The following is a 23045-nucleotide window of genomic DNA, read 5'->3' as shown; positions in this document are numbered from 1 at the left end:
ATGACCATGATGGGTTTCCCCTCCATTGAGAGGTAGGTTGCCAATTCCCTTGAAACTGGTTCCCTGCACCCTGAGGTGGATACCAGTTTCCCTGTGGCTGTTGCCACTGGGGGATTTTATTAGAAAATTGTTGTCCTTGGCCTTGTGATTCATACCAATGTGGATAATTACCAAAATTTTGAGGATACTATGGTTTCCATTGGTTATTTGGTGTATAAGAATTACCACTATAACCAGAAAAGGAAAGTGGATCAGGTGGCATACCTTGTCTTTGAAAATTTGGTCTTCTTTGAGCAACATAGAAGACTTGTTCATCCTCACCTTGAATTGGTTTGAAATTAGGTACTTCAACATTTGCAACCATCTTACATCTGCAATCTTTCTTCCCCTGCTTACAATGAGGACAGAATTTTGCATGAAATGCATCAGCTTCCTCATGCTTCTTCTTAGCTGCCAATGTATCCAACTGAGGAGCCATATTGTTTATAATGTCCTCCTTGAAATCTTTTAACAAATGGCTAAGTTCCAACCTAGAAACTCCAGTTCCAGATGATGATGATGGTGCTCCTGGCTTAAATCTCCTATTCTTCTTAGAAGTAGATCTGGAATACTTTTTGCAAATTTGTCCTATTTCATCCCAAGTAGATTGTGTAATGTCACCTCCCCCCATTAGATCTAAGGAATCAATGCATTCATCACTAATACCCCTCAAGAATATCAATTTGAGGGAATCTTCATTCAGAGTACTATGCTTGGACTTCTTGACACTAAACAAAAACCTTTCCAGATAATCCTCAAGGCTCTCATCTTCAGTTTGTGTCATTCTAAAGATATCATCCCCATGACGATTAGTGCCTCTACAATAATCTTTGTATTTTGCAAGAAACAACCATTTCATCTCATCCCATGTATTGATTGTGCTACTACCCAAGCTCATAAACCATCTCAAGGATGACTCCTTCAAAGTGGTTGGAAAAATTTTGAATCTATGGGCATCTGTAGTATAATCAAAACTCCTACAGAGAACATCAAACTAAAACAGAAATGTATCTGGATCCTCTGTCACAAACCCATAGAATTTAGGAAGTGAAGATGCTGGAATGTTCTTGAGGTTAGCATTATCATGTTGGTCAGAGATGGGAAACTCAAATGTTGGACCAAGTGGTGGTGGTGGATTATTTCCAACAGGAGGTGGGTTCCCTTGCATTGGACTTGTGGGGGTTATTACAATAGGCAATTCTTCTTCTTGTGGACCAAAAAGGAACTGAAGACTACCTTCTAGAAATTCAGACTCAGGGTGATTCAAATTTTGTGGGACTTGATACTGCTCAGAGAAAGGGTTTATATCTGGAAAACTATCTTCTGCATGAGTAGTATGAGTGGGCAAAAATCTACCTCTGGCATCTCTTCTTCTATTATGCATGCAGATTCATGAAATTCAAACAATTAACTAGAAACTAAAATAATCATAAAAGGCTCTTAGCTTGACACCATCCCCGGCAACAGCACCAATTGGTGTCTACCCCAACTTTAATGACAATAATAATACCTCTAATTGAAATCTCAATCCAAAGTTTGGACATTCATATGGTAGAGTTTACTATTCTCATGGTTGGTGTTCATTTAGTTGTCAATCCAGGAACGTAAAACTTGAAATGGGTCTCCAATATATATGCACTAAGCTCCTTAAATGATTATTCTGTATTACTATAAGGAAAGGTAGGAATGGAAATCATAAAAGGCTAAATGAAAACTTTACAAAACTCTGCTGAAATGATCTAATGAAAATAACAAAAATTACACCATTCTGCCTTGGTTGCAGGAACAGTCAAAGGATCTATTTTCAGTGGCTGTAGGAGCAATCCAGTCATCAACTTCTACTGCAACTAAGTAAAAACTAACTTTAATAATCATAAACACAGGATCACTCACCAAGTGGGACCCTTGGATGAGTGATATCAAACTCTCAGCAAAGAACTATTAATAGATCAGAATAACATATTTTTATTCATTTCTTCCTGAAAGATGATTACATATTCTAAAAGAGAAAATTCAGAATGCTTGACAAAAACTCTGCTCAATCCCTTTCCATTCTATCTAATCCTTAGAAAAGAAGGAAGATCTTAGTATAAAGAAAAGATAAACTACAATGGACAACTCCAGTTACGCCCAGAAGAAGAAGCGGATAGCTGTCAGATGAAGGGGATAATAGAGAGCTTGGCTGCAGGAACTGTGGATCTGAAACTGAACCACAGTCTTTGCACGCCAAAGTGATATTTTGCAAGTTAAACATGCACCAGAGTTAAATTCCCATGGTGAAGTACAATTGCTCTAATTATGCCATAGATTGTGCTCGCTTGAATCTCCTTCAGTTTGACCTCCAGCTATCTGAACGTGATTCTCCATTCCTTAGGCGCGAAAGAAAATCCTCCACCGCAGCATCAATTATTATCTGCACTAAAACAGAAATAACATACAAGGACATGCATATGTATCTTACTTAACTAATACATTCATTAACTCACATATGAAATCATCCTAAATAATCTACATATCACAAGGACAAACCATTTGGCTATAGGAATAAATTGGCATGGCTGCAGGAATTAACCGACAAAGTTCAAACATGATTTCTTAAGTTCAGTTTTCAAACATGGACTACATATAGTCAATTCACAATATTTTACTATCACAATGCAACCCAAAAGATACCAAAAACCTAAGAGTCCTGATAAAAAAAACATGTCAATACATCGACTTATCAGTTGGTACATCCTCTATTCCTCCTAAATCTAAATTTCCCTCATACAAATCAAAATCTTGTTATCCCTCATCTTTCACATCCATTTTGGGACCCTATGTTCCAAAGTTAAACCCTTCATTCCTTCCATCCATTTTGGGCCCCTATGTTCCGATGCTGAATCCTCCATCCCTTCCATCCATATTGGGTCCTTACATCCCTCCATACACCACTCCATCACCTCAAATAATCTCTAAGCAAGATCAACAAAGGCACACGTCCTTGAATTCCTCCCAAATAATCCATAAAATCCATCAATCCTTCATCCTCGAGCACCCATCCCATTGCTATTGGAAGCAATTTGGATGCCCAATCTAAAAAGCATAAAGTTCAAAATCCACAAAAATGAAAGGATCAACATGTCCCCTCAAAATGACATGCTCAAAAGAAAAATGTGATTTGAAAGAAAGAAAAATAAAAAAGGCCACAAAGGCCCCAAAAGAAAAAATTAAAAACTATGTGGATTCCCAAAGAAGCAATGCATCCCAAAGAAAAATCAAAATTGGCATCCAAACTTGATAATCCAAAAGCTCCATCCATTCATAAGTCCTTCAATCCTCCATCTAACACTCTTCCATCTTAAAAATATATTTTGGGTCCTTATGTCCCAAAATCCACCATCCCAAATCCATCATCCCCTTCTTCTATTTTGGGTCCTCATTTCCCAAAATCCACACTCTATCCCCCATCTAATCCAAAACACTCTCCTCCACTACTCCACCACCCTTCAAGGTGTGTGCCAGTGTTGATCTTCCACAAATTCTTCAAAACTCCATCCATTTTTCACAATCCCATTCTATTAGTCCAATCCTTCACAAATCCTTATTTTCCATCCCTTATCCATTTCATTTCCCCAATTATTTTTACCAACATCTATGAGCATACCTCTAGTTCAAATAAATACTAAGGGATACCATCTATGGAACTAGATGCTTGATTCCTCCCTTCCTCCTTCACGCATCCACTATCTACCATATCCACTCATCCTTATCCTTCTCCATCCAAACTATTCCAAAAATTCAAAAAAAAAATGAAAACATAAGAAAAAATTATTTTAAAAAATCAGAAAAAAAGTAAAGAAAAAATCATTTCATCCAATGGTGAAAACCACTCCTTGTGGCACCTTGGGTAAGTACCATGATGAAAACTTGGCAAACAAGCATCATGCGTAATCCCCTCATCCCCTTGCACTCTACACTTGGGCGCAAGCTTCATCCACACAATCCTCCCATCCATCTACATCATATCTAAGTCCATTCTCTTTTCCTATCTTTGATCTTGACTATCCTATCCATATCCTCCATCTCATATCCCTCATCCTGTCAAAATAAATTCTCCATTCCTATCTTTGGTCTTGATCATATAGAGGCAAAATAATGAATCATGCATGCATGCTTTGGATAATTCAAGCCTTAATTGCCTTAATTCTCTACCATCCATATCCATTACATATTATCCTTCAAACTCATATTCCACTACCTCTAGTGTGGGGCCTTGCACTCCTTTTCAACATAGTCCTTGGGTCTCCATAACCCTATCCTCCATCCTTTATTCCTCCATTTCCTATCCATATCCATTCACTTGATCCATCTATCCAAACAATATCTTCATCCATTCATCCATCCATCCTTTTACTAATCCTTGGTTCTCCCTTGTCATTGGTTCCATTCAATCAAATCCTATCCACCAACCCACCCCATCCTATCCAATTTCTAATCCAATCCTAGCTTATCCAATCATATTCTCTATCTCTTCCAATTCAATCATTAATCCCATCCCCAATCCAATCCTATTCAATCATCCATCCCCCTTTTTTTATCCTATCTAATCATTTATCCTTCTTCAAATCCTATCCAATCCATCAAACTGAGCTCTCCCCATCTACCTGATCTTGCACTGACTTATGCCTAATCCAAGCACCCATCCATCCTTTTCTAATAAAATCCAAGTGGCAATCCTCTCATCTACAGATCTTGCACATCCAACTTGTCTTTTGTCATCCATCAATCAATCCATCACTTGCCCATCGAGATGCCTCCTTCCCTAGTTTGACAGTTATCCAAATCCATGTCCTACTCTTGGCAAGAGATGCCAGTTGGTCATGTGCATGTTGTTTGCATGCTTGATTTTTTCACTTTTTTTTTATCTTGTGTCTCGGGACTATACTTGTTCAAGACTGCCTTGATCATCCTATATCTTGCTATGTCTTGGTTGGTGTATAATGGGGCATAATTTTAATGACATGGTGTGTTTAAAGGTCTTCCTTGTACAAACCGACAACCCTGCATTAGTGTTTATCAACACTTGCATGATTGTGTGCAAGGCATTCTTGTTTGACTAAGCATCAGTCCATGCCTCGGATCTTCATATCATTCTGGTTCTTATAATCAGTGGTGTAGACTATCCATGGAAAAATTAAATCTAGGTTTTCTCTCTATATTTGCTCAACAAGAAATCCAATCCATTTATTATTTCTTTGTCTCATTTCATTCACAACACTCCAACTCATCCTACTTCCCTCTTTCATTACCTTCATCCTTTCATCACTTATTCTTCCAATTCCTTTTCGAGAGCACACCCATCTTCTTCGAACCCGCATGTCCTCTCGAGGGGGCATACCATTGCTTCCTTGTCATCCTTACTCCTCATCATTCTTCCTCATCTCATGATTGGGGCATCATGCTACTAGTCCTTATCCTTTTCTTCATCTCATGACTAGGGCATCGTGCTACTAGTCCTTATCCTTTTCTTCATCTCATGACCGGGGCATCATGCTACTAGTCCTTATCCTTTTCTTCCACTATATTTTATTCTTCTTTGTTATAACATCATTTCACGATTCTATATCAAAGAGGGGCAAAATGTAGACACCTAAAATTAATATTTGATTAATTTAAGCCTATCAACATAATTAATTAATTTTAAAAAAGCGGCAATGGGAGAGCTTGGAGGAGTAGGAAGAGGCAATGGGAGAATTCAAAATTCAAATTCTCTGCAAGGTGGGAACTCTGGTTCCAATGGTGGGAGCGGCCAGAACAATACTGTTGGCCCCATAGGGGAGAAGGATAAGCCTCCAGACATTCCAGAGGCTGTTGACATCCTGCAGACTGGTGGTACTCTGCCAGAGAAAAAAGAGGGTTCCTCTAGTCTTTTGGGGGAGGGGTCCAGCGAGGGCGCCATCCCACATGATGAGTCCTTGGAGAGAGGAATAGAAAAAAAAATGGTCTTCACTTTTTGGAACCAAACCATCTGGTAAATCCTCTTTACCTCCTGTCAAGAATATTTCTGATCCTTCTGGTGGAAAGTTTGTTATCTCCATTCCTGATCTGGTTTTGGACCATAATATAAATAGTATGTCGAATTCCTTGGTAGGCAAATTTATGGGTTCGCGCCCTAATATCAAATTGGTTAGGGCTTATGTCAAACGAAAATGGGCCGTGAAGGGTAATGTTGAAATCTCGGCTTTACCTAAAGGACTCCTATCTTTTACTTTTTCATGTGAAGAAGATAAATTAAGGATACTATTTGGGAGTCCCTGGATGGTAGGAAAGATAGCTTTGGTCCTTTGAAAATGGCATCTGAACTTGAATATGAACGACTCTCTTTTGGCACAAGTCCCAGTTTGGGTAAAGTTACCAGGTTTGCCTCTTGAATATTGGGCAGAAAGCATCTTCTCAGGAATAGCAAGCTCCTTTGGTGAACTTCTCTCTATAGACCCAGTCACAGCTTCAAAAATGAGACTCACTCATGCTAGGATTTATGTAGGGATAGCTCATGATGCAGATATGCTGGAACAGATAGATCTAGTGTCAAAGTTGGGAATATGGAAACAGCAAATTGAATGTGAATCTATCCCCTTTGCCTGCTTCCATTGTAAAAAAGTAGGTCACTGGGCAAAATCCTATCAAATAAAGCCGAAAGTTGATCTCAAGCAGTCAAAACCCAAGGCTAAAAATCAAAAGGTTCCAGAAAAAATGGTATGGCAAGTTAGAAACTCAGAGAATAAGGAAGTGTCCTCAACTTCTGTCTCTAGCCCCTCAACCCAGGAAGTAGTGAGAAATGATTCTACCAAAGTCAACACCTTTGTATCAACTCGAACAGAGGAACGGAAAGATCAGACTGAATCTTGAAATGACATAGCTGAAGTGGTAGCTAACACTTATGCGAGAAAGGAACGGCAAGAGAAAGATGACCAAGCTGAGGAAGGGGAGATTCCTAGATCCCAAGAAGAAAAGATGGATTCGTCATTGCTCATGACAAGCTCTGAAATGCAAGAAGCCCAAAAATGTGCAATACTGGGTATGAACCTTTCAGACTCAGACCAGAACTCAAAAATAGTTAATAGTGATTCAAATGCTTCCAGCATCCCTAACTAGGGTAATGAAGATGAAATTTCCAAAATCCTCAGTAACCCGGGAGTGGCTCCTGAGACAGATGTTGAGTGGAAAATACCAAAATATAGGAACAATAAAGGAACCACTCCCTCAGCTTCTCATCTAAGGAAATCCAGCAGAATAGCTCAAGTTGATGTTGGGTATATCTCCTCTTCCCCAGGTCAACCCTCTAACCATAAAGTCAGAGACAAGGAGGCTAGTAAGAACATTGCAGATGGGACTCAAAAGACTCTTAAGGAGTTAGGAATTGGTAAGTAACTATGAAGATTATCTCTTGGAATATTAGGGGACTCAATAATCCCCATAAACATGATATCATTAGGAATATGATAAGGGATAGTAAACCTATTGTTTTTCTAATTCAAGAAACTAAAATGAGTAGAGAAAAAGTTGAATCTCTGAAGTTTTTCAAAAATGGCAATGTCAGTGATGGTAGCTCAAAAGGTGCCTTAGGAGGCATAGCTACCATCTGGAACCTTAATACTGTCAAAGGCCATGTTCTTATTTAGGAAAATAACTTCTCTTGTATTAAATTTGAGCACTTAAAAGATGGTACCTCTTGGGTCCTCACTAACATTTATGCTCCTAATACTTTGAAAGCTAGAAACTCATTCTGGAAGGAACTTATAGAAGCTAGGGACAGCTTCAGAAATCTTAGCGAGCTGGTCATGGGAGACTTCAATACTCCTTTGAGAGAGGAGGAAAAATTTGGAGGAAGCCCTTCTCAGTTGGAAAGTAGGTTGGCCTCGATGGACTTTATTAATACTCAAGCTCTCAATGATTTGGAAATACTGGGATGCAATTACACTTGGACTAATAGGAGAACTGGTAATGATCTTATCCAAGTTCGTATTGACAGGACTCTCATTTCTGATGACTAGTACAATCATTATTTCTGTTCTTTGTTGGTCCACATTCGGGCTAGGTCAGATCATTTTCCTGTCACTTTCATTGCTGACTCAATTAATAGAAGGAGACACTTTCCCTTCAGATTTGAAAAAATGTGGACCCTTCATCCAAATATCAAAAGTAATATTCAGAAATGGTGGAATATCCAAGTTGAGGGAACTACTATGTACAGAGTTGTTAAGAACCTTAAAAGTGTGAAGGATAACATAAGACCCTGGAATAAATCCAGTTTTGGGAATATCTTTGAGGCTAAAGGTAAAGTCCAAGAAGATCTTAAAAAAATACATGCCCAAATTCAGAAGGATGGTTTCAACACTGTGCCCATTGCTGATGAAAATGGTATTCTTAAAAATTACCATGAAATCATTGCTAAAGAGGAAACTTTCTGGAAGCAGAGATCAAGATGCATCTAGCTTAAGGAAGGAGACAAGAATACAAGATTCTTTCATATGTCGACAATCAAGCATAAAGCAGCTAATAGAATAACCAAACTTGTTGTGGATAATGGGGAGTTGGTCAAGGAGGAAGAAATAAGGAATGAAGCCAAAAGGTATTTCTCATAACTGCTCAAGAGGGATCACAGGTTGGATGTTGAAGCTCAATCTCCTTTACTTCAAAACATCCCTTGTCTCATTGATGATCAATGAACATCTCCCTCTCTTCCATTCTTTCATCCCTGGAAATCAAAAATGTTGTTTTTTCTTTTGATGGTAACAAAGCGTCTGGCCCTGATGGTTTCCCCATGTTCTTTTTCCAAGATTTCTGGGACATTGTCAGGAAAGATGTCTCCAATGGGGTCAAGGATTTTTTGGGGGGCTAGAAAACTATTGAAATAAATCAATGGTACTTTCATTTCTCTCATCCCAAAAACCCAAGGTGCAGACTCTATGGACAATTTTAGACCTACCAGTCTTTGCGATTCTTTTTATAAGATTATCTCCAAGGTTCTTACTACCAGAATTTTGTCTGTCCTTCCTGCTTTGATTAACCATCAGCAAAATGGTTTTGTCCCTCGAAGAAAAATCCTTGACTCTATTTTAATTGTCCATGAGAACATTCATTCTCTTGTTAGAGCTAAGAAGTAGGGTCTCATCCTCAAGCTTGATCTCTCCAAGGCCTATGACAGGGTTGACTAGCCTTTCCTTGTGAAGGTTCTTATGGCTTATGGTTTCTCCTCTAGAGTTGTCGACCTCTTCAATCATCTTATCACCTCTACCTCTTTTGTTGTTCTTTTCAATGGTTCTCCTTCCCCCTTTTTTCAAGCTTCCAGAGGTTTAAGGCAAGGGGATCCCATCTCCCCCATCCTTTTCATCATTATGGCAAAATGTTTTGGAAGGTCAATGGAAAAAATGGTTATTTAAGGTTCCTGTAAGGGACTCCAACCCTCCTCTATTGACCTCATTTTCTCCCACCAATAGTTTGTGGATGATACTATTATCATGGGAGAATCTAGTATCTCTGAAGCTAAAATATTGAAGAGTACCCTTTCTAAGTTTGCCTTAGCTTCTGGTCATCTTATTAATTGGGTCAAAAGCGAAGTTTTTTTCATCAATACTCCTATGAAAAGACAACAGAGAATCAGCAAAATCCTGGATTGTAGGATTGCTGATCTTCCTGCGACCTACCTTAGCCTCCCTATGGGCATTGCACCTCCTGATCCTTTTTGTAGTTCTCTAATTGATAAATTTCATAAAAAACTAGCTGGTTGGAAAGGAGCCCTTTTAAGTCAGGCTGGAAAGCTCCAACTACTTAAAGATTCTCTTCAAAGTATTCCAATCTATACCCTAAGTCTTTTCAGAATTCCAGTTAAGTATGCTGACGCAATTGAGAAAATTCAAAGAAAATTCCTATGGTATGGGGTTGAGGACAAGAAAAGAATGTCTCTGGTGGCTTGGGATCAGGTTTGTAGACCAAAAAGTAAAGGAGGTCTGGGCTTGAGAAGAATCCGAACCTTAAATGAAGCTCGCCTGTCCAAGCAGGTCTAGAGAATGTTCCATTCAGACACTGAATGGTGTAAAATCTGGCGAAGTAAGTACTCTTTTTTGTCCTCCTCTCTTTCTTCTTTTATCAAATTGGAAATTAGTATTAATGGGTCCCATATATGGAATCATGCCTCTAAGTGCAAAGAAAGCATTGCCAAAGGAGTGATCTGGAAAGTATGAAATGGAAGGAAAGTTAAATTCTAGGAGGACCCCTGGCTTTTTGATAAACCCTTGACTAAAATCAATGAATGGGCCCTCCATGCTCCCTCCTGTATTAGAACTTTTGGCTCCTTAGTTGCAGAGTATTGGTCTGGTAACAAATGGCAGAACATTGAAAGTATCAACCCTAGCCTTTCTAAGCTCAAGATCCATCTGTCTTCGGTCTGGTGAATAAAGAGGAAGACTCCCTTATTTGGAAACATGAACCCAAAGGTATTTTAATTGTTTCCTCTATGTATTGTGTCCTTTCCCCCACCCCTCCTGGTAATCCTTTTTGGTCTAAAGCTTGGATTAAGGGTTTGACCCCCAAAATCAATTTTTTCTACTGGACCATCCTTCAAAATAAGATCTTGACCCTAGACAACCTAAAGGGCAGAGGCTTTTCCTTCCCTAATAGATGTTCTCTGGTCTTCAGGAGGAAGAGTCTGTGGACCACCTGTCCATCCACTGTTCCTATTCTACCTCATTCTAGGAAAGATTTCTTAAAAGTTTTATCATTGATTGGGTGTTTCCTAACACTATCAGTGAACTATTTTCCTCCTGGAATTTTCATTGGACTAACTCCTTTTTGAGATCTCTATGGCAGCTATCTCTTCCTCACATCCTATGGGGATTATGGAAAGAAAGAAACAATCATATCTTCAGGGACTTATCCCTCAATCAAGATATTATGTTCCAAAAAATTCAATGGGCGATTGTGGAAAATATTGGGATCATTGAGGGTCCTTGTTTCTCGAACAACCCCCTGAAATCAAATATTTTAAGCTCATGGAATTTTAAGATTGCTGACAGTTCTGACCCCAACCAAAATAAAAGACTTGAAGCTAGATGGAAAACCCCCCCCATGGTTGGTTCAAAGTCAATTTTGATGGTGCTGCAAAAGGTAACCCGGGCCCTGCAGGTTGTGGTGTTATTCTTAGAGATGATAAAGGAATTTGCAAGGAAATGGTTGTTGTCCCAATTGGGAGCCAAACAAACCATAAAGCTGAAACAATGGTAGCTCTCCAAGGTATTCTCCTTGCTAAAAAATGGAATTGCTACTACTTATGGATTGAAGGGGACTCAAACAATATCATCAAATGTCTTAAGGGGACCTCAAAGCCCTCATGATCAATCAACAATATCATTAAAGCTGTTAGAGACCTTATCAACACTTTTTAAAAAAGTTACATATCCCACATCTACCATGAGGCCAATGGCTCTGCTGACTGGGCTGCCAACGTGACGGTTAACAAAGATGAGATGATTACATGGACGAGAGAACAAGGACTCCCTGAAAATGTCAGACTAATCATTTTTAAGGACCGATATAGAAGCACTCCAAAGATTTTTGATGGACAGAATAATAATGAAAAGGACTAAATGGAGTACTTCAAGTTATTATAATAATGGGAGCCTCATTCATTATAATACTTATTCCATCACTTCCCACGCTTTTTGGGTTAAATTGATAGTTTCGATAAGCTTTTTGGCTAAAACATTCTGCAAGTTTCAAAATTCAGCTCTAAACAGTGAAAATATGGGTGGTAACAGGTGGCGATATGAACCAAGCAGTTGCAAAGAATGGAAATAGATGGAGGAGGTCTGGAGCATCCTGCAGAAGGGTGGTTTTTTGAAATTCATGGAGAGACTCCACGAACAGGATGGCACAATTACCAGTTTTTTCTGCAAAAACTAGAGAAAGGGTATGTTGAAAATGGGAGACCAGACTGTTGAAATTGATGAAGACCTTATTGCCCAAGCCACGAGCCTCAGAAGGGAAGGATGCAACTTATATAGAGACAAAAAAGTTAGTAAGGAGGCCATTGACAGATATCTAGAAACCGAGAAGGAGAAAAAATGTCTGGTGAAGTTAAGTAAAACTTACTACCCCCTAGGGCTTTTGTTAAACCCTAGCGGGAGGTCCTCTTTGTTTTAATGCGCTACATTACATTAGATGGTAGGTTTACAAAATTTTATGGCTACCATTTCATCTTGCTGAATCATTTTAGGCATGATGAGAAGGTTAATTTTCCTTATTTTCTGCTATGCTTGATGAATGCTACTATTAAGGCCTACAAAGAGAACCCAATGGGGGACACTGCTATGCATCAAGGCTTAATGGTCCTTATTTACGACCATCTCAAGGCCAATCAAATAGCCCGCCTACAGCCCTCTATAGAGTCTGAGGAGGATGGGTCTGACTCTGCCTTTTCAGTGGATGAGGCGTCTGATAGTGACCCATCGAGTGATTCTAAGGAGAGCTTGGATGTCTTAGATTATGAAATTGGTAAGAAGAGGAAATATATTAAAACAAGGCCTTCTTCCTCTAAGGGTAAAAAACCTAAAGACAGAATCCTCTAGATTAGCCCTTCCTTGGAGGAGGAGGTCTCTAAAGACTCAGAGAAGGAGAACCCTCAAGGTTCACTGAAAAACAAAACTAAAGTTCACAACCAGACTAGAAATAAGCACAAGAGGAAGGAGAGGAATGTGAAGGAGCTAGAGGTTTATAAGCAGGAAAGGACCTCGGAAGCCGAACAGAACCCGGAGAAGGTGACCACGGGCGAGGCCCTTAGGGTTGAAGACACAACTACTATTCGGGACACCCCAAAAAAGGAACAAGATAACCCTGGTAAGGTTGATCCTCCCCCTAACCCTCCTCCAGAGGGTATGCAAGTTTTCATGGATACTATGGAGTGGCTTATAACTGGTTACAAGAAAGTTGTGGACGACAAAAAAAAACTCAGCAACAGAATTCAGATTTTGGAAACCATCAACACTGGGGAAGGGAAGACTATGGCTGATTACATTGAGGACCTAAAAAATACCATTGCAAAAGCTAAAAACATAAGAGACTCCTTCAACCCTAGATTTGAGAAAATAGAGAAAGATCTACTAGAAAGGAAAAATCTTGCCGACGCTAATGATCAAACTATCTTGGGTACCGCCAGTAAAGTCAACAAAATTGAGGAGTGCCTGAAGAGTATTGCTTAACAGAGTTTAAGCATCCTGAAGATTTCTGCTAGCAACACTAATACTCTCATCAGCAAACTGGATGAAGAGAAGGAGACCCTGGATATTGATCCGAACACTGAAGGAACAGGGGACGCTCAAGGACCCAAAACCCGAACCAAAGGCAAAAAGAAAGAAAAGAAACCTAACAAGGACCTGGAAGATCTCAAAGTTGTTGGGGCCACCTATGACCAGTTGGTGAAAAAGGCAGAGGACCTACTGAAGACTATAGTTGTCTAGTGCTTTCCTTGTTTCTTTGTTGTTTTTATCTTTAGCTGTCTTTTTGGTTTGCTGGCTTTTTTGTCAGTCGTTTTGTAAGCGGTTTATAAGCTCTGGACTTTTTTGTCTTACCTTAATCTCCTTTGTTAAAGGTTTCGAGTCCTGAAAACCTATTTTTCTTAATTAATCAGAACATAATTAATTAATTTAATTGTGTTATCCTTATTCCTCTCAGAATCAATTAATTAAACCTGTCACTATTGTCGAATAATTAATTTATCAAATAAATTAATCATTCCCCTATTCTTCTAAAGTCCCCTCCAATAATCATTTCCTCTAAACCCACTCAGTTAATTAATTCTAATTAATTAACCTAGTCATGTGATTCCTACAAATCACCTTTTCCTAATCCCACTCAACCTAATTAAACCTTCTAGAATCTCTCATAATCATTCTTATCATTATCCCTCAATTTTTAATTCCCACTCATGTCACATCAATATTGATTCTCTCTATCCATTACAAAGTTCCAGAAGAGATCCCTTTGTGGGTTAAAGTGTGGATAAAGAAGTTGACGCCCAAAATTAATATCTTCGTTTGGATTTTTATCCAAAATGAGGTGCTAACTCTTGATAATCTCCATAAGCGTGGATTCGTTTTTCCTAAGAGGTGTTCTCTTTTCTGCAGGGAGGAGGAGTTTGTTTGCCATATCCTCTACCAGTGTAATTTCAGTCAGGAAATTTGGAATATTATTTTTAGTAGGTGGAAGTTGAGTTGGGTTTTCCCGAACTCTTTGGAAGAGTTTTGGCAACAATGGTATTTCCCTAGTTCCAATTCTAAGAATTTTAAACTTTGGAAACTTACTCTCCCTATTATCATATGGAACATTTGGAAGGAGCGTAACAACAAGATTTTTAGGGAAAAAAGTGTGAACCCTGAAGTGGTGGTGGATAAAATCTATAGAGGGATCTATGAATGTTTATATGGAATTGATAATGGTTTAGCTGCTAAAGAAGACTTTAATGAAAGATGGAACCTCTCCAATAATAGAAACAACAAGGCTAAGGGTAGGGATAGTCATTTCTGGTGCTTTCCTTCCCAGGGATGGATCAAGGCCAACTTTGATGGGGCTTCTAAGGGAAATCCTGGGAATGTTGGTTATGGGGGCATTGTCATGAATTTTACTGGAAGTTGCCTTGTGGTTGTTGTTGGCCCTTTGGGTAACCAAACTAGTCATTATGTTGAAGCCTTGGCGGTACTGAATACATTGATTATAGCTAAAAATCTCAATCATGATAATCAATGGCTGGAGGGAGACTCTCTTAACATTATTAAATGCCTTAAGGGAGAAGTTGAGCCTTTGTGGACTATAGAAAATATTATTTTTAAAGCTAGAGAAATTATTTCAAGCTTTAAATCAATTATTATTAAGCATGCTTTCAGGGGAAAAAATATCGTAGTGGACGACCTTGCTAACCTTGGCGTTATTTCTGAAGCTCAAAGCATATGGAATGGGGAAGATAATATTGATTTTAATATTAAATAACTCATTAGAAAGGACATATTTATGGGGAAAGAAGGATCACACGTTAATCATGGAAGTATTAATGATTAATCATCAAATTTTTAGAAAGGTAATAATAGCACGTCATAAGGGCAGAGTCCTAAACAAGAATATTAAAATTCCACATGCTTTGTGGGTGTGCATTTTCAAAAAGCTGAGTGTCATTTGGAAGAAAGCTCTGAAGTTGCAGAAACAGAGAAAGTGTAAAACGAATTCTAAAATGGGGGGTGATCTAAGAAGAGAGTAACCTGATAATATTTCCAGATGGCGGGAGATGCCTAAGGTATGGACAAAGCTGGAGAAGGGTTTCATGATGCATTTCATGGAAAAATTGGTAGACTATGATAAAAGCAGAGTTAACCTGGCAGTTACCAAAGTTACTGAAAATTGGAAAAATGGCTCCTTCAAAATTCATGGTGTTAGATTCAAACTGGACACGAACCTCATTTCTACGGTCACGGGTATGCCCCATTCTGGTCTTAATTTCTTTAGGGACCTGAAAGTGTCTAATAATGAAGTGAAGCTCTTTCCGTGTAAAGAGAAGGAGAGAGCGAAATTAGGAAAAACTTCAAGGGGGTATTATGATGCTTTTAATATCAAAAAAATATGGGGTTGTGTGCCTAATGCAATTATGGAATATATTATTGTGGAGGGTCGTTTCACCAGGGTCCACACCTACCACTTTGTGCTTATAAATCACTTTAGACATGACAAGAGGATCTCTCTGCCCTATTACCTTTTCAGGTCTCTGTCGCAGTCTTTGAACAAGCATAGTAAGAACCCCTCTCCTCTTGTGTTTCATTACAGCCTTATTTTTCTCATTTATGAGAATTGTAAGATTTTGGCTATTCAGGAAAACAAAAGGTTGTCAGTGTCACCGAGGAAAGGAAAGAGGAAAATTGAGGAATGTGGGCCCAGTAAGGATGAGTTGATACAGAACAAAAAGGTTAAAAAAGCCATTGTGGAGAAAATTCAAGAGGACATGGGTAAACAAAAGGATACGGAGGTTGATTATGAGGACATGGGAAAAGATGGAAGTGATATGGAGACCGATGAGTCTAACAGAGAGGAGAGATGGAAAGAAGAGGAAGTGGGGGAAGAGAAAGGAGGAGCAGAGGATGTTTCTAATCAGAATAGCCCTACCCACAACGTGAGTATTGGTAATGTTAATAGCCAGCCTATGGAGGAGAAGGACAATCAGATTAATAAGGAGGAAAGGGAAATGGAAACTGAGCAGGAGAAGGATAAGGAGGAAACGAGCAGGGAATAGGATAAAGCTAGAGATGGGATTATTCTAGATAAACTCAAAAACCAGTCTAAGGCTCGAATGGGTCTTGATAGGTGGGTATATGAAAGAATCAATAAACTGGAAAAATTTGATAAGTAGCAGGAAGAGTAGGGAAAGAAAGATGAAAGTAACCAGGAGCAGTGGAAAAAGGTTATGGAGGAAAAAGTGGAGAATCTGGAAGCTCAGATTAGAAAGCTGGAGGAAGGAAAGATATCCATGAAGAAATTTTTGGTTATGATTCTGGATATCCCTACCTCTGTGACCAGGAATATGGAGGAAATTGCCAAGTTCCTTGAAGGCTCCAGCACTTCCAAACCTATTGTGGACCTAGATGTTGATGAGGATGCTATTGAGGCAGGAAATGTGGAAAGTGCTCTTGGTGGTGCAGCCAAAAGGACTAGGGCGAGTATGAAAAAAGCTACTTTGGCCTCTTCCAAGGAAATCCCAATGCTCAAGGATAATATCAAAGATTTGCAAGGGATTAGCGGAAATTTGGCTAATGCCCTTAAAAACATTAAGTAATTTCTCTTCTTTTTTTTTTGGCTAGATGTTGCTAGTTTTGTTGGGCTTTTATGCTGGTTTTTTTGTTGAATGTCTTTTCTTGTTTTTTAATCCTCTTATCTTTTAAGGATCTATTGTAAAGGGTTTCGGGGTCCCTTCAAAACCTGTTTTTCCCGTAATCAAAAATATTGAGTCTCTCAAAGAAATTCAAATTTCTTTGAATCCCTCAATGCATCCTTATTTTGGAATTTTTAATTCCTCATATTTGAAATTCAAATTTCTCCCCCTTTTTTCCAAGGAATTTTATATTCCTGTTTATTTTCCTAAGGCACCCTTGATCCATGCCTTCTATCTAAAAATCAATCTCAACCCTTCATGATCAAATCAATATTGGCCCTCCATTGGCCTCCTCCAATCTATAAATTGGAGCATATTATCCTCACAAATTAATCCACTTCTCATGCATTGTCATGTTGCCTATTTCTTCTCTCATCCTCTTCATAATCCCCTATCAAATCCATCCATCCTTAATCTTTCAATCCAAATCCAATCCTATCAAATCCATTAGTCTTGTTGAGAAAAGGAGAGAAACCACATCAAGCAATCTAGGAGCAAATCAATATCACGTTGGAGGCATTTGGGCGCACTTAAACTTCATCCAAGCTCCATTAAGGAAGAAGGTGAAAGCAAGGTATAATTGGGTTTTATTGAATTGTTTGTGTTTCATTCTTTATTGCTTGTCTATTTTCAATCTAACCATCTAATTAATCCTTCCAAATCTTTTTACCTTCTTCAATAGTTATTTACCATGAGAACATGTGAATGACATACAAGATTCGATGTTTATATCTTGATTTTATTGCTAATCATGTACTCTATGCAACTCAAGGATGTCCATGACTAGAGAAGCTATGATGGGGCATGATTATTTTCTTTGATTGTTGTTTGTAGTTTATCTCTTATTAAGGTATGTACTTGTCTAAGGATATGATGGGAAAAAGATCAAGGAGGACGTTCTGAGTCATGCATGAAAGGGGATGATCCTTGTCTGTTCTACAAGAAATACTTAGGTCACCTTGATTCATTATATCAAGTTTCTTGTATTAATTTGCTAAATCAAAATCCATGTAAGAAATACTCAGGTCAGCTTGGATCATTATGTCAAGTTGCTTGTATTTTCGTACAACATTTTAAAAAGCTCAATGATGAAATCAAGCATTGTTACAAGATAGCATATGAAGAATGGTAGTATCATTTTTAGTTAGATCATTTTTAGATTATCTCATTATTCATCTACATTATAAGAATTCATTGTCAGTTGCATTATAAGCATATCATTTCATTCATAAATCAACAGTCATAAATAAAGATTGAGTATACTTGGACAAACAAAAACAATCTACATTTTATCATTGTAGGTGCATTCATTTTTAGAATCATTTCAATCGTCTTTCATTTCATTTAGTTTCATTTCAATCATTGCATTAGTTTGCATTGCATTAAGTACATTTCATTAATCATGTAATATATCATCATTAGTATTTTCATTAGGATCATTATCATTTAAGTTCATTAAGATCATTTAGTTGCATCTTTGCACTTAGATTCATAATCATTATAAGCCTTACATATAAAAATCAAAAACATTTCATGTAGATCATTTGCATTTACATCATCCTACACATTAAAAATAAAATAAAATCAATCATTCATTTGCATTCCCATATAGGTCATTTCATTTGCATTATTTAAGTTAGTAATCATTTTCATTTGCATCCATGATCATTAAAATTATCAAAAATCAAAAGCATTCATCGTTGCATCATATAGAACATCATCATCATAAAAGGAAAGAACACCATCATGTAATTAATGCATACAAATCATCATCATATAGAGTAACATGCATAATAAAAGATCATCATAAAGATTCCATGTCTATATATCATCATAAAACAATAAAATTCCAAGTATACAATGATATCAGATCAAAAATACAAGTGCCTCATCAATATAAATCAAGTCAAGGTTGTCATGTGCCACTACCACCTGACTTTGTCCGTCTTTGTGGCTGTGGGTGAGAAGATCCTCCAGATGCCCGTCATGCATGATCACCACTCCTCTGAGGAGGTCTCATGACTCTACCGTTGCTAGTATACATTATCATAGTGGTATGATAGCTACATACATCTAGCTCTTTGCAACTAAATACTAATATAATCGTCACCAATGTGATGTCTCCTTCTCGGCCTGAAATAGTTCTCTAACGGTGTCAGCTGAGAGAGTGCCCGATCCAACCTACTGAATGTGATCAAGGAGACCCTAAGTATCTTATTATCTCCTAATAGCCCTATCTCTCTCTGTCATGAGTGTATGTACATGTACTCTAAGTTGATCTATCTATGCTCTGATATTCTCCAAGGTATCTTTCTCTAGCACATCCTGCTGAGGAACATGACCCTCAATCCCCTCATCTCCACCTCCCTATCCACCTGTTGGAATCTTAGCCTGAGTATCTCTCAGAACTCATTGTCTAATAAGAGGAACATGATCCTCTGGATCCTCCTCCTCTCCACCATGATCTGCAATAACCCTAGGGTCTAGTTGAATCTGACCAAAATCAATGCCTCTCCCACAACCCCCATCTAGACCAGTAATCCTTCCTCCTCCTGAAGAGGGTAACCCTCTCACTGATCTCATACCTGTCATGCCAGTATCCCTCCCAATCCATCCTGCATCTCTCCCACCCATGGGAAGTGGTCTTCCAATCCTTCCAATCGATCCAAAAGGTCCTCCACGGACTCTCAATCGACCTCCTCTCCGTCTAGGTCTCCTACCGCCTCCGCCTCCATCTCCTCCCTCATCTCCATCACCTTTAGCCTCCTGAGAATCTCTAAGCTCTCATCTCCATATCCATCTCCTAATTATAGGACCATCTAAATCATCCTCCTCATCTCTTGAGCTGGGAGGACGGTTTGTTGGGTCGGTAATCCAAGGAAATGGGTGTGCAAGCATGTACTGAGCATAATTTGCAGTCACCCCAAAATCTAGAATGTGTAATCTCAAATCATAAGCCACCCTAGGAGTAGCCAGAAACTCTGTGTGGGCTATCTCAAAAGACAAAGACGGTCCCCAATCCTGTCTATCCTTGTACCATCATGCATATATCGTGACACCAGTAGGCATATGTTGAATGATACCAAACTGTCTCAAAATGCAACTAATCGACTGCCACTCAATAATGTATGGAGTCTGACCAATGAGATATCTACTCTGCATAATATATGGTAATGTTTGTGCATCATCCATCCATGGCTCATAGTCGATAAACGGTTTGCAAATAACACTATCCAGTGAATCTAGAACCCAATGTCAATAATCCATCTTACCCAACTTATGTTGAGTAAGGATACCTGCATATAAATAGGCATATGGCTGCCTCTCACCACAAACTCTATGATGGATAGGTTGAGTAATAGAAATGTGTTCCCAACACCAGATCTGTAAAAGTGTGCATCTTGTAGACATACTAGAACTCTCATCGAAAACAACCTGATGAAGATCATGATACAAATGAGCAAGCATACAAACACCCCAAGCATATCGAGTCTGATATTGCATCATGCTCTGAATAATCTCACCCCAACCAACAACAAAACCTTGAGATCTCCTATCTGGACAGATGAATCCACCAATCAAACCTGCAAGAATCACTGGGAGAGTCTCGTAATACATAATCATATCCTCCCATCGGATCTCTCCTCTTGAAATGCTCCCATCACCAAATACGGCTCTGCAAGCCTCTGTCCCTCCATAATCCTGAAAATCATACTGGACTAACTCACTAGTCACAGGGATGTGAAGCATCCTGTAGACATCCTCAAGTGTCACACTAATCTCACCAATGGGTAGGTGGAAAGTATTATGCTCTCTATTCCATCTCTCTACTAAGGCAGTCAGCAATCCCCTATTATGGGTAATATCAAGCATATATAACAAATGACGTAATCCGCAAGCATCTATGAGTCTAATCTTAGCCTATGTAAGCTCTGGCACTAAGTGGCGCATAGCCAAGAATTTCTCCCGACACTGGCGAACATCGAGTTTCTCCTGTTTCATAAGAGAATTTGACCTCTATCAATCATCACTCATCTATCTATCAAATTAAACAGATCACTAATCTATCACATCAACAACTGGTACATATTTTCAAATGAAGCAAATCAGGCTATCAAATCAATCTAAACCTATCAATCAATGAGTTAAATAAAACTCTGTTATGCTCTTCATCAGAAACTGCATAGATTTCTTAGAGCTAATCTATCAATTTACCAATTAGATCAAATCAAATCAATCAATCATTTATCCTATCAAGCAACATTATCAAATCTCTATCAATCAAGACATCAATTGAATACCTATCAATCACAATTGTGCATCACAATACATCAATCACATCATCAAAATGAATTTTAACATGAACAACATCAAACAAATTCATCTGAAACAAAAGCACTAATCTTTTTAACAATAGAGTTATTTTATTGAACACAAGCACTGAAACACAGATTTGCGTGAATATTTTTCATAAAAGCGCTAACCCTTGGAACAAAAGCATGAAATAGTCATATGCGCTACCCTTTTTAACATATGCACAAACACTCAAAGCATAAGCACTAACTTAACAAAAGCGCTAACATAAATCATAAAGGCATGAACAAAACAAACAAATGCGCTAAAACTATCAAAAGCGTTAACATCCAATGCAAAAGCACTAACATACAAAACAAAAGTGTTAAATCATAAAGCCAAAAATCGAAAAAAATTCAAAATAACCTCACACGTGCCGAAAAACAAGGAAAATTGTACGAAAAGTTGACAGCAAGCTTGGAATAAGGTACATACCAGATAACCATAGTCAGTAGGTCGCTGATATCATCAAATGTGCTCAAATCAATGGTTCTCGAACGGAATCACCATTTTGCCACCTGACCAAAGACAATTCTCTTCACAAGCTGACAAGGATGCAAATGAGATTAAAATTAACTTTGGTTAATTTTCTATTTACCATTTGGAAGGGTAATTAATGCTTTTAAATGGGGCAATTTTATTTATTTTTCATAAATGAATTTAATTGAAGGACCTTTTCAATTATCGTGAGATCAATCGCTTATCCAAAATTTTCAACAAACTCACGATCAATCTCCCGAGGGGGCACACAATCAGGATTTTTATCTCCATCAGGCGCACACTCGAGACTTGATTTAATCTTTGAAACAATGTTGTCTCGACATTGTTTTAAAGAGGGGCAAAAAGTATACACATAAAAAATGGCTATGAGCAATTAAATAAATATTTTATATTTATTTAATAATTATTCTTCTATTAAATAGTTAATTTGAAAAGATTAATTTATTTAATTCATTTCATGTCTTTCTATTAATTAATTTAATTGAAACATTTTATTAATTCATTCATTTATCCTTTTCCTCTAATCAATTAATTAAATATCTAATATTTAATTATTCCTCTAATCAATTAACTAAATGTCTAATATTAAATTATTCCTTCAATCAATTAAATATCAATATTTAATGGTTATTCATCTTTCTTGTAGTCTTAAATATTAAATGATTTCTAAATTATTTAATTTCATTTCAAACTCATCCTTCCATCTCCACTTCATCTTTCTTTTGCCAACTCATCCATCATGTGGCTAAATTAATTCAACAAAATTAAAATAAATAAACATTTATTAGCCACTTATCTTTAACTTCCAAAATAAATGAAATATTGTGTACGTACACATATTTCTTAACCTTCTTCTATATTCTCTCCAACATCCCTATATCTTAGGAAGGACTTGAGTCCACTTGTCCTCTAATGCCTAAATATTCTCCAACCATCCATAGATTCCCTCAGTCAACAACCCAATCAAGGTGAGATGAGTGACACTTGTCTTCTCCTTCCCCCTTTCTCTCAACCTTCACCTTTGCTCACAACCATCCAAATCTGCATATCGACTCATGACCATTGATCTAGGCCACATCATCTTATCCTCTCAAAGTCTATAAATGTGGTAGGTTGAGTTGAGAAAGAGTTAGTCTTCAAGTGAGTTTTCAAGTTAACAATTTGAGAAAACTTATGCATCCGTGAGTTTTAATCTTGAAGCAATTAA

This window comes from Cryptomeria japonica, chromosome 5 (assembly GCF_030272615.1).
Source record: "Cryptomeria japonica chromosome 5, Sugi_1.0, whole genome shotgun sequence".
Lineage (NCBI taxonomy): Eukaryota > Viridiplantae > Streptophyta > Pinopsida > Cupressales > Cupressaceae > Cryptomeria > Cryptomeria japonica.
This window is presented reverse-complemented; position numbering follows the sequence as displayed.